This window comes from Cajanus cajan, chromosome 2, assembly GCF_000230855.2.
Source record: "Cajanus cajan strain Asha chromosome 2, NIPB_CcT2T_4, whole genome shotgun sequence".
In the NCBI taxonomy this organism is placed as follows: Eukaryota; Viridiplantae; Streptophyta; class Magnoliopsida; order Fabales; family Fabaceae; genus Cajanus; species Cajanus cajan.
This window is the reverse complement of record NC_138518.1, coordinates 3,780,577-3,792,696: the sequence shown is the minus strand read 5'-3', so window position 1 is coordinate 3,792,696 and position 12,120 is coordinate 3,780,577.

The following is a 12,120-nucleotide window of genomic DNA, read 5'->3' as shown; positions in this document are numbered from 1 at the left end:
AATGAGCTTGAAGAAAACTTTGTACGGCTCAGCTGAGTCCAGCACTGGTATCAGCACCTTGATTCCAAGTGAAAATGATCAGCCAAAGAAGATTGAGGAGAAGAGAGTTTTGAGTGGATAGACAAAGAAAGTGAGTGAGGGTTCGGAGGAGAAAACAAAAGAGTATGGGGCCTCACAGTTGACATTTACCAACTCTTGTCATTTGTATGTAATTTGATATATTAAAAACATATGAATTGTCTGGTATTTTATTAATTTGCAGGTTTTGTTCAGGGATTCTCCTAAAATAAGTCAAATATTTTAAAAAAAATTAACCACTTTTAACATCGGTCACTGTTGACCGATTTTAAAAGTCCCATTTTTAACATCGATCAGCGACCGATGTTAAAAGTCCCATTTTTTAAAATTAGCTCTTTTAAAATCGGTCAGAGGACCAATTTTAAAAGTCAAAAATGACTGATTTTAAAAGTGTTTTTTCCACTAGTGAAAGGAGTTGTCAGGAGTTACTTTCACACTTCTTATTTCTCGTGACTAGTCTCTCATTTCTTTTCTATGCGCTCTGAAGACTCAAAAGAACCAGGAGGAGGAGATCACCGAGGAACCACACATACTTCATCTTCTGCTCATTCAGGTAAGGGGGAGTGAGAAACCTCACTTTGAGGTCTGAGAATAACTGTTGGGTAGTAGGATTGACCCTCAATCTCTTGCCTGATAGGAATAGCCACTTTATGAAAGTTTCCTGTTTTTCTTTTTGAATGTTCTATTGCGTTCCTTGTGTGCTTCTGAGTGTAAATATACGTTCAATTTCGAGAATAGATAAGTTTTGATATGGATTAGAGTACTTTATGAGTTCCTACAAGAAACCCTACGAGAATAGACAAATTTTGAATGTTTTTTTATTTTGGCTTCTGAGTTTTCTGTTGTGTTCCTTGATAATTACTGAGCATGAATGTATGTTTAATTTTGAGTTTGGATATGTTTTGATATGAATTAGAGTGCTTTATAGGTTCCTTTGAAAAACCTTATGAGAAAAGGGCAAATTTTGAATGTTTTCTGTTTTAACTTCTGATCTTTTTGTTGTGTTCCTTGATGATTACTGAGCATGAATGTATATTTAATTTTGAGTTTGAATATGTTTTTATAGGGATTAGAGTACTCTATAGGTTCCTACAAGAAACCCTATGAGAAACAGGAAAAATATGAATATTTTCTATTTTAATGTTTCAGTTTTCTATTGTGTCCCTTGATATTTGTTGAGTGTGAATATGTGTTTAATTTCAAAAATAGATAAGTTTTAAGCCATGTTTGAAGGTGCTAATGGTGTGAGAACTTCCTTATTATTATGTTAATGCAAGTGACGTGTTTCCTATGAGCATGATGAGGATGAGAATCTCTTATATGTGACCTTGTGACTATGAGTATGAGAAATGTGAAATATGAACAAGTGACATGAGATCTGATCTGATATGATAAGTAAAGTGATGAGTCCATGAAGTGTGAATGTGTGTGGCATGCATCATATGCATCTATGTGTCGGGTACGATATGGAGTACACCGTTAGGGAAGTCTCTCCTTGTGTAATAGCTTGGGGGAGTCCTAGGGGATAGTGTGGTTTGGATGTCTCAATTCTTCCTGTTTGTGAGCACAAGACGTAACTTGCATAGCTTCGTTATCTCGACCAGACCCTAGCAGTACATTCTTCTAGTTGAGAGTGTATGGAAAGCTCCCTACATGTACTTCTAGCCTACCTTAGGTGTGTTGTTTAGGCAACACACCAGTGATATGTGATTGACACCACATGCATGCATTTATGAGTCGATTCCCTGATATCATTGCATGATAAATGAGTGTGCATGTGACATTGATTGTGTATGTGTACTGTGTATATATGATTAGTGCTTGTGACTTGTATTATGTTTATTATGTGTGTGTTGTCTAACCTTTATTTCTGCACCTAAACCTGAGTGAGATGTTTCTCACTCCCTTGTTATTCTTTGTATGTGTTTAAATTGTGTTACAGATGATCATCAACATGAGAATGTTGGTGATGAGGCTTAGGCTTTAGTTGGGCGTGCTCTTATAGGATATGTGACATTGGGGCATAGTTAGGATTAGTTTAGGACTTTAGTTTCTTTCTTTTGTTTGGAAAACCTTTAATTTTATTTCTTTTGTAATTTCCAGAAGTGAATTATGATTATGTATGCAAATGTGAATCCTTTACCTCTTTGTTAATTAAGACTTATCTAATTGAGAAAGTTTTTATTCATTCTAATTTTATCTTACAATTATTGTGTATTATGTAAGTGGGTAGAGAGTGTCACATGTAGCAAGGGAATAGGGTGTGCTTTGCGAGGGAAAAAGTAGCGAGTGAATAACTACAAATTAGAGAGAGATATTTTGTGAGCCATTAGCAAAGGAATAGCAAGAAAGCTTGGCTGCTAATTAGCGTTGGGCACATTAAGCATCCTTAATACAATTAATGAGGAACTTAGTGAGGGTTTGGCAACACTATTTGCTACAGATAAGCAAGGGATACTGATGGAGTAGCTTAGACCAAAGGTCCAACCACCAGAGCCATAACCAGGAGGATACATGAAGACTTGAGTAGTTTAGAGCTCGGTGGGCCTAGTGGGGTTGGTGGGCCCAAGATACTCTTCACATGGGTCATACTCTGGGATACACTATTTGTGAATATTAAATTAGTATAGGTTTCATACATTTTGGTCGATGGGCCCAAGATACTCTTCACATGGGTCATACTCTGGGATACACTATTTGTGAATATTAAATTAGTATAGGTTTCATACATTTTGGTCTTGTATTTTGGGCCACATAGATTAGGGTTTTTGGGCCTTAGGCTTATTGGGCCTATTTTTTGGCTTAATGGACCTTGGGTATTTTGGTACCTAATATTAGACTCATTTTGCTTCTTTTATTATTTCTTATTGTTTAGTGTACTATCCACCTCGTACATCGAGACCGAGTTCGGTATCCAGGCACAATATGACATCGGCTAACACACAAGCCCACAGTCCATTGGGCCACAACCAACCATAGGCCCAAATCAACTCTGTTCTCGCCTAGGGAGAAAATCCTAATTCACACCAAGGTACGTGTATTATATATATGAGACTCACACATCCACAAAGACTAACTTTAGCATCGGAGTTTCTTTTGCATGTACCACCCCTATCTCGGCACAACCTACGTACCTAAGAGAAGAGGCTCATCAATCTCACCGAAGTGATCGCCCCTCAAGCCGATCTCAGGTGAGAACATTTAGGATAGCTTTGCCATTGTATTTGGCCATTAGCATAGGATTAAGGCTTAATTAAAGTAATTAGTTAATTAAGTCAAATTTAGGTTCATTTAGGTTACATTTGGAGCACATGTGGATTAGCCAAGGGGGCCGCACATGGTGGCCACCAAATGAAACTCAAATGAACTCTAAATTAGACCTAATTAACAAACAAATGTGACTGCACATGACCAGATCTCACTTGGACGAAAATTAAATTCAAATTTCAAATTTGAATCCAAATTTTGATGCCAAAATGTTCCTTTGAGTGGCACCACTTCTAAACTCAATATAAGCCTCCCTTCCCACTCATTTGTAGTCACTTTGAGTATTCTATACATATCATTTTTCACTTTGCATAATTCTCTCCCACATGAAATCATAAATTCACGCCTAGTTCTAGGGTTCTTCACATAACTTCTAGGATTGGCACCTTTGTGAGCAACCCTTTGCTCCTTTGGCTAAGGTGTTTCTACGTCCAGCAACTCCATCTCATTCATCCTTCATCCATATCTTTTCACGTCCAACAATCATTTAAGGAAGATCCAAGGAGCTTGGAGTAAGTCTAAGGGGAAAACTTTCATCATTCTCCTAGATTTTCCATCAAATACAATCCTTCTCTAATTAGCTACCTGTATTTAGCGAGGGAAGGTTCCCTCACTATTCCTTCACTATCCTGTCGCAAATTTGATTAGCAAGGGATTAGAGAAGAAATAGCAAGGGAATTGTCCCTCACTAATATGCAATTTTCTTGTAGTGATACACCATTAAGAGAAGGAACAATATTGTTACATCAAAGGCAACAACATCATACATTGATAAACCATTAGGAAACCCCAACTAATGAATAGCACTGTTCAAAAACAACCCATTACTAAAACACCATGAGGAGAGTAAATAATAAGACAAATGGGAAGCCTCAATATCGCGCCACGTGTTATCTCTGAGCGAGAAAAACTGCACCCAGGTCACATTACATCACAAGAATGGGTTGTAGGAGGCTTTAACAACCAAATAATCATCTTTTGATGGGTCATACCCAAAACCATAGAACAACGTGAAAAACATGGCATTCATATTTGATTCAATAGGTGAGGAAAATACCTTTTGTGAACACTTATAGAAGGATTCCATACCCAAAGAGTTTGACAAGAGTTGAGAAACAAAAAGCCTCTACAGTCTACAGGAGCCTATGATTTGAAGGTTATGATAAGAGTTGGGAAGTAGAAAGTTGGGATGACGAACAACAACAACCAATTACACGACATTGGCTGGGCACTTTAAGAGAGGGCACAACGAAGACAAAAGCAACAAAGCACAGTGGCCAGCAACAACAACGTGCATAATTGGGTGAACGGTGATGACGGAGAAGAGGAAGTATCGTGAAGCAAGGTGGGGGCATGCAAGAGAAAAGTGAGAACACTATCAATTTAGCAAATAACACAAATAAGAAAGCAGCAGGGTTCTCCTCCAAATTACTATTGAACATTTAAAATCGATCCTTAAAGAACCGATTTTGTATCTAGTATACAAAATCGATTCTCTTTGGAACCAATTTTATAAGTTACATACAAAATCGGTTCTTTAAGAACCAATTTTAAAACTGGCACTACTAACAACTTTAAAGATCGGTCATAAGTTAGTCGATTTTGAAAGTACTTTTAAAATCGGTTAAATTTAATCGATCTTAAAAATAGTGGCATTATTTATAAAAATGTCACTGTATCACTTTTAAAATTGGTTCTCTTAACCAATTGTAAGTATTTTTTTGCACTACTGAATTAATGCACATAATTATTTGATAACAGGAGAAATAAACAACGACATATAAAGGTACATAAGTGAAATTGAATATTATATGATTCACCTAAGTAGCACATTTTTCCCTAGTTAGAAGTTTGTTGAGCACATATTAACCGGTGCACGCAACATTAGATGATGGTCGAGCAGGTGTTTGAGACTCGGTAATTACCTTAGTACCATCATTGTCATTGACGGTTAATGAAAACACTATATTAGTATATAATAGACATGTATGAAGATTGAAGAGAGAATGTATATAACAAAGGAGAAATGGTGTAGAGAGGAAAGTTGGAGCAAACATGGAAAGTGTTTTATCAAATTATTGAGCTTAGTAAATATGAATTATTGTTCATGCTTAGTAAATATGAATTATTGTTCATGTATACTTAGATTTGACTTTTATAATCGTTAAATAAAAAAAATAATTTGATAGATATATAGGAATCTTATTGATAGTAATTTCTCTTTTATTTTTATTATTTAAATATTGGAATGAATATTTTTGTAAAATAATTAATAATATGGTTTTGAAATTTAAATTTTGATATATTTGAAAGAATTTATTTGGTATTCAATATTGTTGAATTTGGACTTTTTATATTTTCTTACATTTGATTTTTCCCATTTTAATTAATTCCAATGAAGTTTTATTATTTAAAGAAAGATAGTAATGTTTAGGTTTTTTTTTATTTTATTACTTAAAGATTGGGTATCAACACTTATGAGAAATAATAAATAATTTATTTGGAATGGGATTTAAATTTTCAAATATTTGAAAGAATTAATTTGGTACTATATTTTTATACTTCATTAGATCTTTATATTTTTCTACATTTTAATTTGTCTAGTTTGAAGAATTCCAATAAATTAGTTTATTAAAAAAATTCCAAAATGCAAAAGACCGATAACGTATAATTTTTTTATTATTTAAATACTAGATATAAACATTAATATAAATAATAAATAATTTAGATTTGGAACTTAAATTTTAATATATTTCACAAAATTACTATAGTTCTACACATTGTATTTTTCTTTATTTAAATTTGTACATTTTGTAGAATTTTTTTAATATTGCTTAATAAAAATTCCAAAATGTTAAAATAAAAACTCAATCCAAGTTTATTTCATTTTTTCTTAGATTAAATTAGTTTTATAATTTGGATTGAATGTAACAGATTATTAAAAAGAATAATTAAAAAATAAAGGGATCCCATTGATTATTTTTTAAAAAGGCTAATTAAATTCAATAATAGAAATATTAATAAATAAATTTATGAACTATAAAATATACTTTTTAGATAATGATGATATACATAAATTTAAATTTTTATGTGATTGGTGAAGAAATTCTAATTACAACGTGGAATGACATGTTAGTGATGAAATTTAATTAAAATATATGTTATGAATAAATGTCTCAAGTTAAAATTTATAGTTAGAATATTTCTTTTTAATGGGTACTTATACTTTTTTGAAGCTTTGACGGACATAGTGCCTTTCAACATAAGAATTAATCGACCAATGATTTTGGGGATTGTATGTAACATCATCTCATAATTTCAAGACAAGATTCCTCATCAAATCACAAAAGATAAGCTACATAACATAACCAATCTTGCAAATGAGATGAAAAATATGAAAGTAAGCATTGAGTAACTTCACATTAGATTTGAAGAGATACATTAGACAAGGCAAATTCTTAAACAGTCTAGCATGTTGAAAGTGAAAAATAAAATAGCAACAAAAAGGTCATTATGAGAAAAATGGAAAATATGAAGTGGTAAAAAAGGCACTGGCAATACATTTTCAATCATTGTGTAATAGATAAACTACCTACAAGCATTGGACAAAGCAAAGAATGAGTTCATTAGGTAAAAGAATGTATCACTTATGCTAAATCTAAAGATATACCCTCTTTTAATTGCCCTTTAGTCAATGGTATGTTTTATTTTTACCATTTTTTCTCCTTCATTTTTCATTCTCCTTAGTAGTGAATTTCAACTTTGTCATGATTAGTATATGTGTACTTCGTATGCCACTATGTTAATCTTTGCAAGTTTCTATGTGGTTTATAATTTACCAGTGAAATCAAAAATTGAAGTTGATGGGTTAACTTTGTTGGAGAAAACTCACTTTTGGGAATAATTAAAGAATACAAAATGAAGTCATCATTCAAATCCATATTTAGAAAAATTATCACCAAACATGAAAATGTCTTGAAGAATTCTATGATATCCATAATGAAATTCCAATTAATGATTTCAATGACCATATGTGATATGAATCCTCTTGATAGTTGTTGTCTTGAACAAAAATTAAACAAAGAAGACACAATTTATCAAATGGAAAGTGAGCAAAATTTAGAAGATAATTAGAGAGAATGATAGGTAACAATTTTGGTGTGAAACAAGAGGTCAATTAGGTGCAGAATTTTAATCCCAAATCAACGTTCATACATGGAGAATTGGACAGAAATATGCGTGCATGGAAAAAGACAGTAAACGGAAAGGAAATGGCAGAGGCATCACACTTCCAAGGAAAGAAGATAAGCCTTGAGTTATACACACAAAGGGATGAAAGACCTTTGATAAAACTCAATTCTTGGTAGGATAAACACCCGGGAGAAATGAACTCACAAGAGCTCACTACTAGAAAAGTGTCATTTTCCTGCAAATTTTCTTACAAAAAAATATTCGTAGAAATTTTTTGCCAATTTTTTTGCAATAATAATTTCGTAAATTTTTTTTACAAATTTATTTGCGAAAAATAATTTACAGATATTTCTTATAATTTTTTTACGAAAAATAATTTACAAGAAATTTTTGTAAATTTTGCTACAATTTTAATAATCATAGAAATTTTTTTCCATGGTAAAAATTTGCAGAAAATATTGTAAGAATTTTATTTTGTTTCTTGCAGATTTTCTTGTAAAAATAAATTCGCAAGTAATGTTTACTAAATGGTAGAAAAAAATTTGCAAGTAACTTTTCTGCAAATTTTCCTGCAAATTTTAATCCGCAGGAAATATAAAAAATATATATTTAAATTTATAAGTTTAATATTTTAAAAAAACTTCAAGTCACACATCGATTGAAAATAAAATAATTAAAGAGTATATAAGTTGGGGGTAACACTTACCTTATAAGTTGATTGTATGGTTGAGTGTTAGGCTTATAATCTACAATCTTAGAATTTAAAAGATTATGTATCACATGTTGGAGGCATGGAAACAATGTTTCAGATGAATTCATTGTGAGCATTTGAAAGTTGAAGAATTATTGATAGAATTTATAGTAATTTTTTTAATTTTTTTCGTAAAAAATATTCTTGTAGAATTTCTTGCAAAAAAATTCGCAGGAAACTTTTCTGCGAATTTTTTTTTGCAGGAAACTTTCCTGCAAATTTTTTTTTGCAAGAAACTTTCCTGCAAATTTTTTTTGCAAGAAAATTTCCTACGAATTTTAAAATTCGCAAAAATATATTATCCACGAAGGTATTACCTGAAAATAAAATTTTGCAGAAAAATTTGTAAGAACAACGTTTCTTGCGAATTTTTCATAAAAGTTGCATGTAATAAGAGAAATTCTAGTAGTGGCTATTTTTTCACCAATTGATATCTCCCATCTCTTGAAACCTATGCACACAATATATAGGCTGATACATTTAGCCACATGTGTTATTCTCATGTCCCTTGGCATTCATAATTATTACAAGGTAAATATCCTAATAATAACCAAATTAAAACCAATAATTGTAAAAGTGTAACTGCCCCCAAAATAATAATGTTCAGCTTGCAAACTTTAAGCAATCTGGCCCTATATTTTAGCACAATGTAACAGCCCAATTTATGTTTAAAACTCAGCCAAAAATAATTAAAACACTCTAGTTGTCCCATTCAGCAAGTAAGCTCTCATCCTTAAGTTGAATTTATGACATGTGCTCTTTAATTAAAGTCATGCATCATCTCCTTCAATCATGATGTAATTTTACAATTTATGGTTTGCATCTTCAAGACATGGTCCTAATCTAATAGTGGCTTTCAACACTTGTTGTAGAGCTTCCTTGACTTTCCTCGTCCTCGCCCTTGTCATAGGTCCTCCAAACCCTTCAAGTGCTCCATGCTCCTTGTCCTTGGTCATGTCCTCATCAATATGTGACATTATCTCATAATTGCAAGACAAGGGTCTCCATCAAATAACAAAATATAGGTTGCATAACATCACTACTCTTGCAAATCATATAGAAAATATGAAACTGTGCATTAAGTGGCCTCATATCATATTGGAAGAAATAGTTGAGGAAAAGTAGATTCTTATATAGTTTGGCATACTGAAAATAATAATAATAATAATAATAATAATAATAATAATAATAATAATAATAATAATAAATGGAAAATGTGAAGTAGAAAAGAAGGCACTGGCACTGCAATTACATTTAGTGTGTGATAGACAGAATACACTCAAGGAGACAATGGACATAACAAAAGATGAGTCATTAAGATAAAGGAATGTATCACATATGTTAAATCTTAAGTTAAACATGTTTTTAATTACTCTAGTGTACAATTTATTTTACTTTTGCTTTTTTTTTTCTCCCCCTTTCTACACTCCCCTTAGTAGTGAATTTCTATTTTGTCTTCATGTATGTATATGTACTTTGTATGTCATTATATTAACATTTGATTTTCTCTCAATACAATTTATAATTTACCATTGAAATGAAAATTAAAGGTGATGAGGTTAACTTAGTTATCGAAAGCTTACCTATGAGCACAATTGAAGGATACAATGTGTAGCCATCATTTAGACCCATATTATGAAAAATTCTCACCAAACATGAAGATGTCTTGAAGAATTCAATGGTATCCAAGATGAAATTTTGATAAATGGTTTTAGAAACCATGTGTGACATCATCTAAAAATTGTAAGACATTGGTCTCCATCAAACCATGGAAAATAAGTTGCAATTGACTTTTTTTGCAAATGAGATTAAAAATATGAACGTGAACATTGAGAAACTTTACATTAGATTAGAAGAGATACTTGAGGCAAGACATATTCTTAAACAATTTGGCATGCTAAAAGATAATAAAAGACATCAATAAAAATGTCATTGAAACTATCAATTGAAAAATAAAATTTATGAAATAGAAAGAAGGCATTGGTAGTGCAATTCCAATCTACGTGTGATAGAGGGACTACTTGAAAGTGGATAATGGACAAAGTAATGGATGAGTCCTTTAGGATAAAGGAATGTACCACATATGTTAAATCAAATGTTAGACACTCTTTTAATGCTCTTTGATGGTTGGTTTATTTTAGTTTTTCCATTTTTTCTCATTCTCTCTGCATTCTCCTTAATAGTAAATTATAACTTCATTCCGATACATAAATGTGTATTACATATGCCACTATTAAGCTTTGCAGGTACATGTGTGGTTTACAATTTACCATTGAAATAGTAAATTGAATGTGATAAGGTTAACTTTGTTGGACATAGCTCACCTATGGGTACAATTGAAAGATATAAGGTGAAACCATCATGTAGACCCATGTTATGAAAAATTCTAACCAAATATAAAAAAATGTCTCGAAGAATACTATGATATACATAATGAAATTTCAATCAATGATTTTTAAGACCATATGTGACATCATCTCATAATTGCAAGACAAACGTCTCTATCAAATCACTGTAGATAAGTTGCATAATATGATTATTGTTTCAAATGAGATAAAAATTAGAACATACAAACCATTGAGTGGTTTCCCTTTAGTGTTGCCATTTTGAACCCGTATTATGCATTCTTTTTAGTGGTGAATTTCATCTTTATCTTGATTTATGTGTCTACTTCGTATCCCATTGTATTAAGCTTTGTATGTCTCTTTGTGATTAATAATTTATCAATGAAATGACAAATTGAAGATGATGAGTTAACTTTGTAGTACAAAGATCGCCTATGGACACAATTGAAGGATACAAAATAAAGTCATCATTCATGTCCATTTTAAGACAAATTCTCACCAAGAGTGAAGATGTTTTGAAAAATTCTATGGTATCTATGATGAAATTTCAATCAATGGTTTTGGTAACCATATGTGACATTATCTCAGAATTGCAAGACAGAGATTCCCTGACTACACTTGCAAAAAGGTCATTAAAACTATCAAAATAAAAACAAAATAATTGAATTGGAAAATAAGGCATAGGTAATGCAATTACAATCAATGTATTACAGAGAGACTACTTGCAAGGAGAAAAATAAATGCAACAAAAGACGATCCATTAGAATAAAGAAATGTATCACATTTTTTAAATCCAAAATTAGACCTTTTTAAATTACTAATTGGTGGATGATTTATTTTAATTTTATCATTTTCTACCATTTATCCATATTCTCCTTAGTAAGTTTGTATCATAACATTAAGCTTTGTAAGTTTATATGTGGTTTATAATTTACCATTGAAAAGACAAATTGGAGATTATGGATTAACTTTGTTGGACAAAGCTCACCTACAATGCACAAATAAAGGATACAAAGTAAAGTCATCATTCATGCCCATACTAAGAAAAATTCTCACCAAGAATGTATATATTTTGAAGAATTATATGGTATCCACGATAAAATTCCAATCAATTAATGATTTTGGTGGCCAAATGTGACATCATCTAAGAATTGCGAGACAAAGTTCTCCATCAAATTCCAAAAAATAAGTCACATAACATGACTACCTTACAAATGAAATGAAAAAATATGAAAGTGAGCATTAAGTGGCTTCGTATTAGATTGGAATATATACTTGTTTCAAGGCAAATTTTTTAACAAATTGATATGCTAAAATAGGAAAAAGATAACAACAAAATGGTCAATGAAACTATTATGAGAAAATGAAAAATATGAAATGAAAAAATAAGGCTTTGGTAATGTAATTTCAATCGATATATGATACAGGGAATACTTACATGATGACACTGAACATAATGCAAAAGATGAGTTTATTGGGATAAAGAAA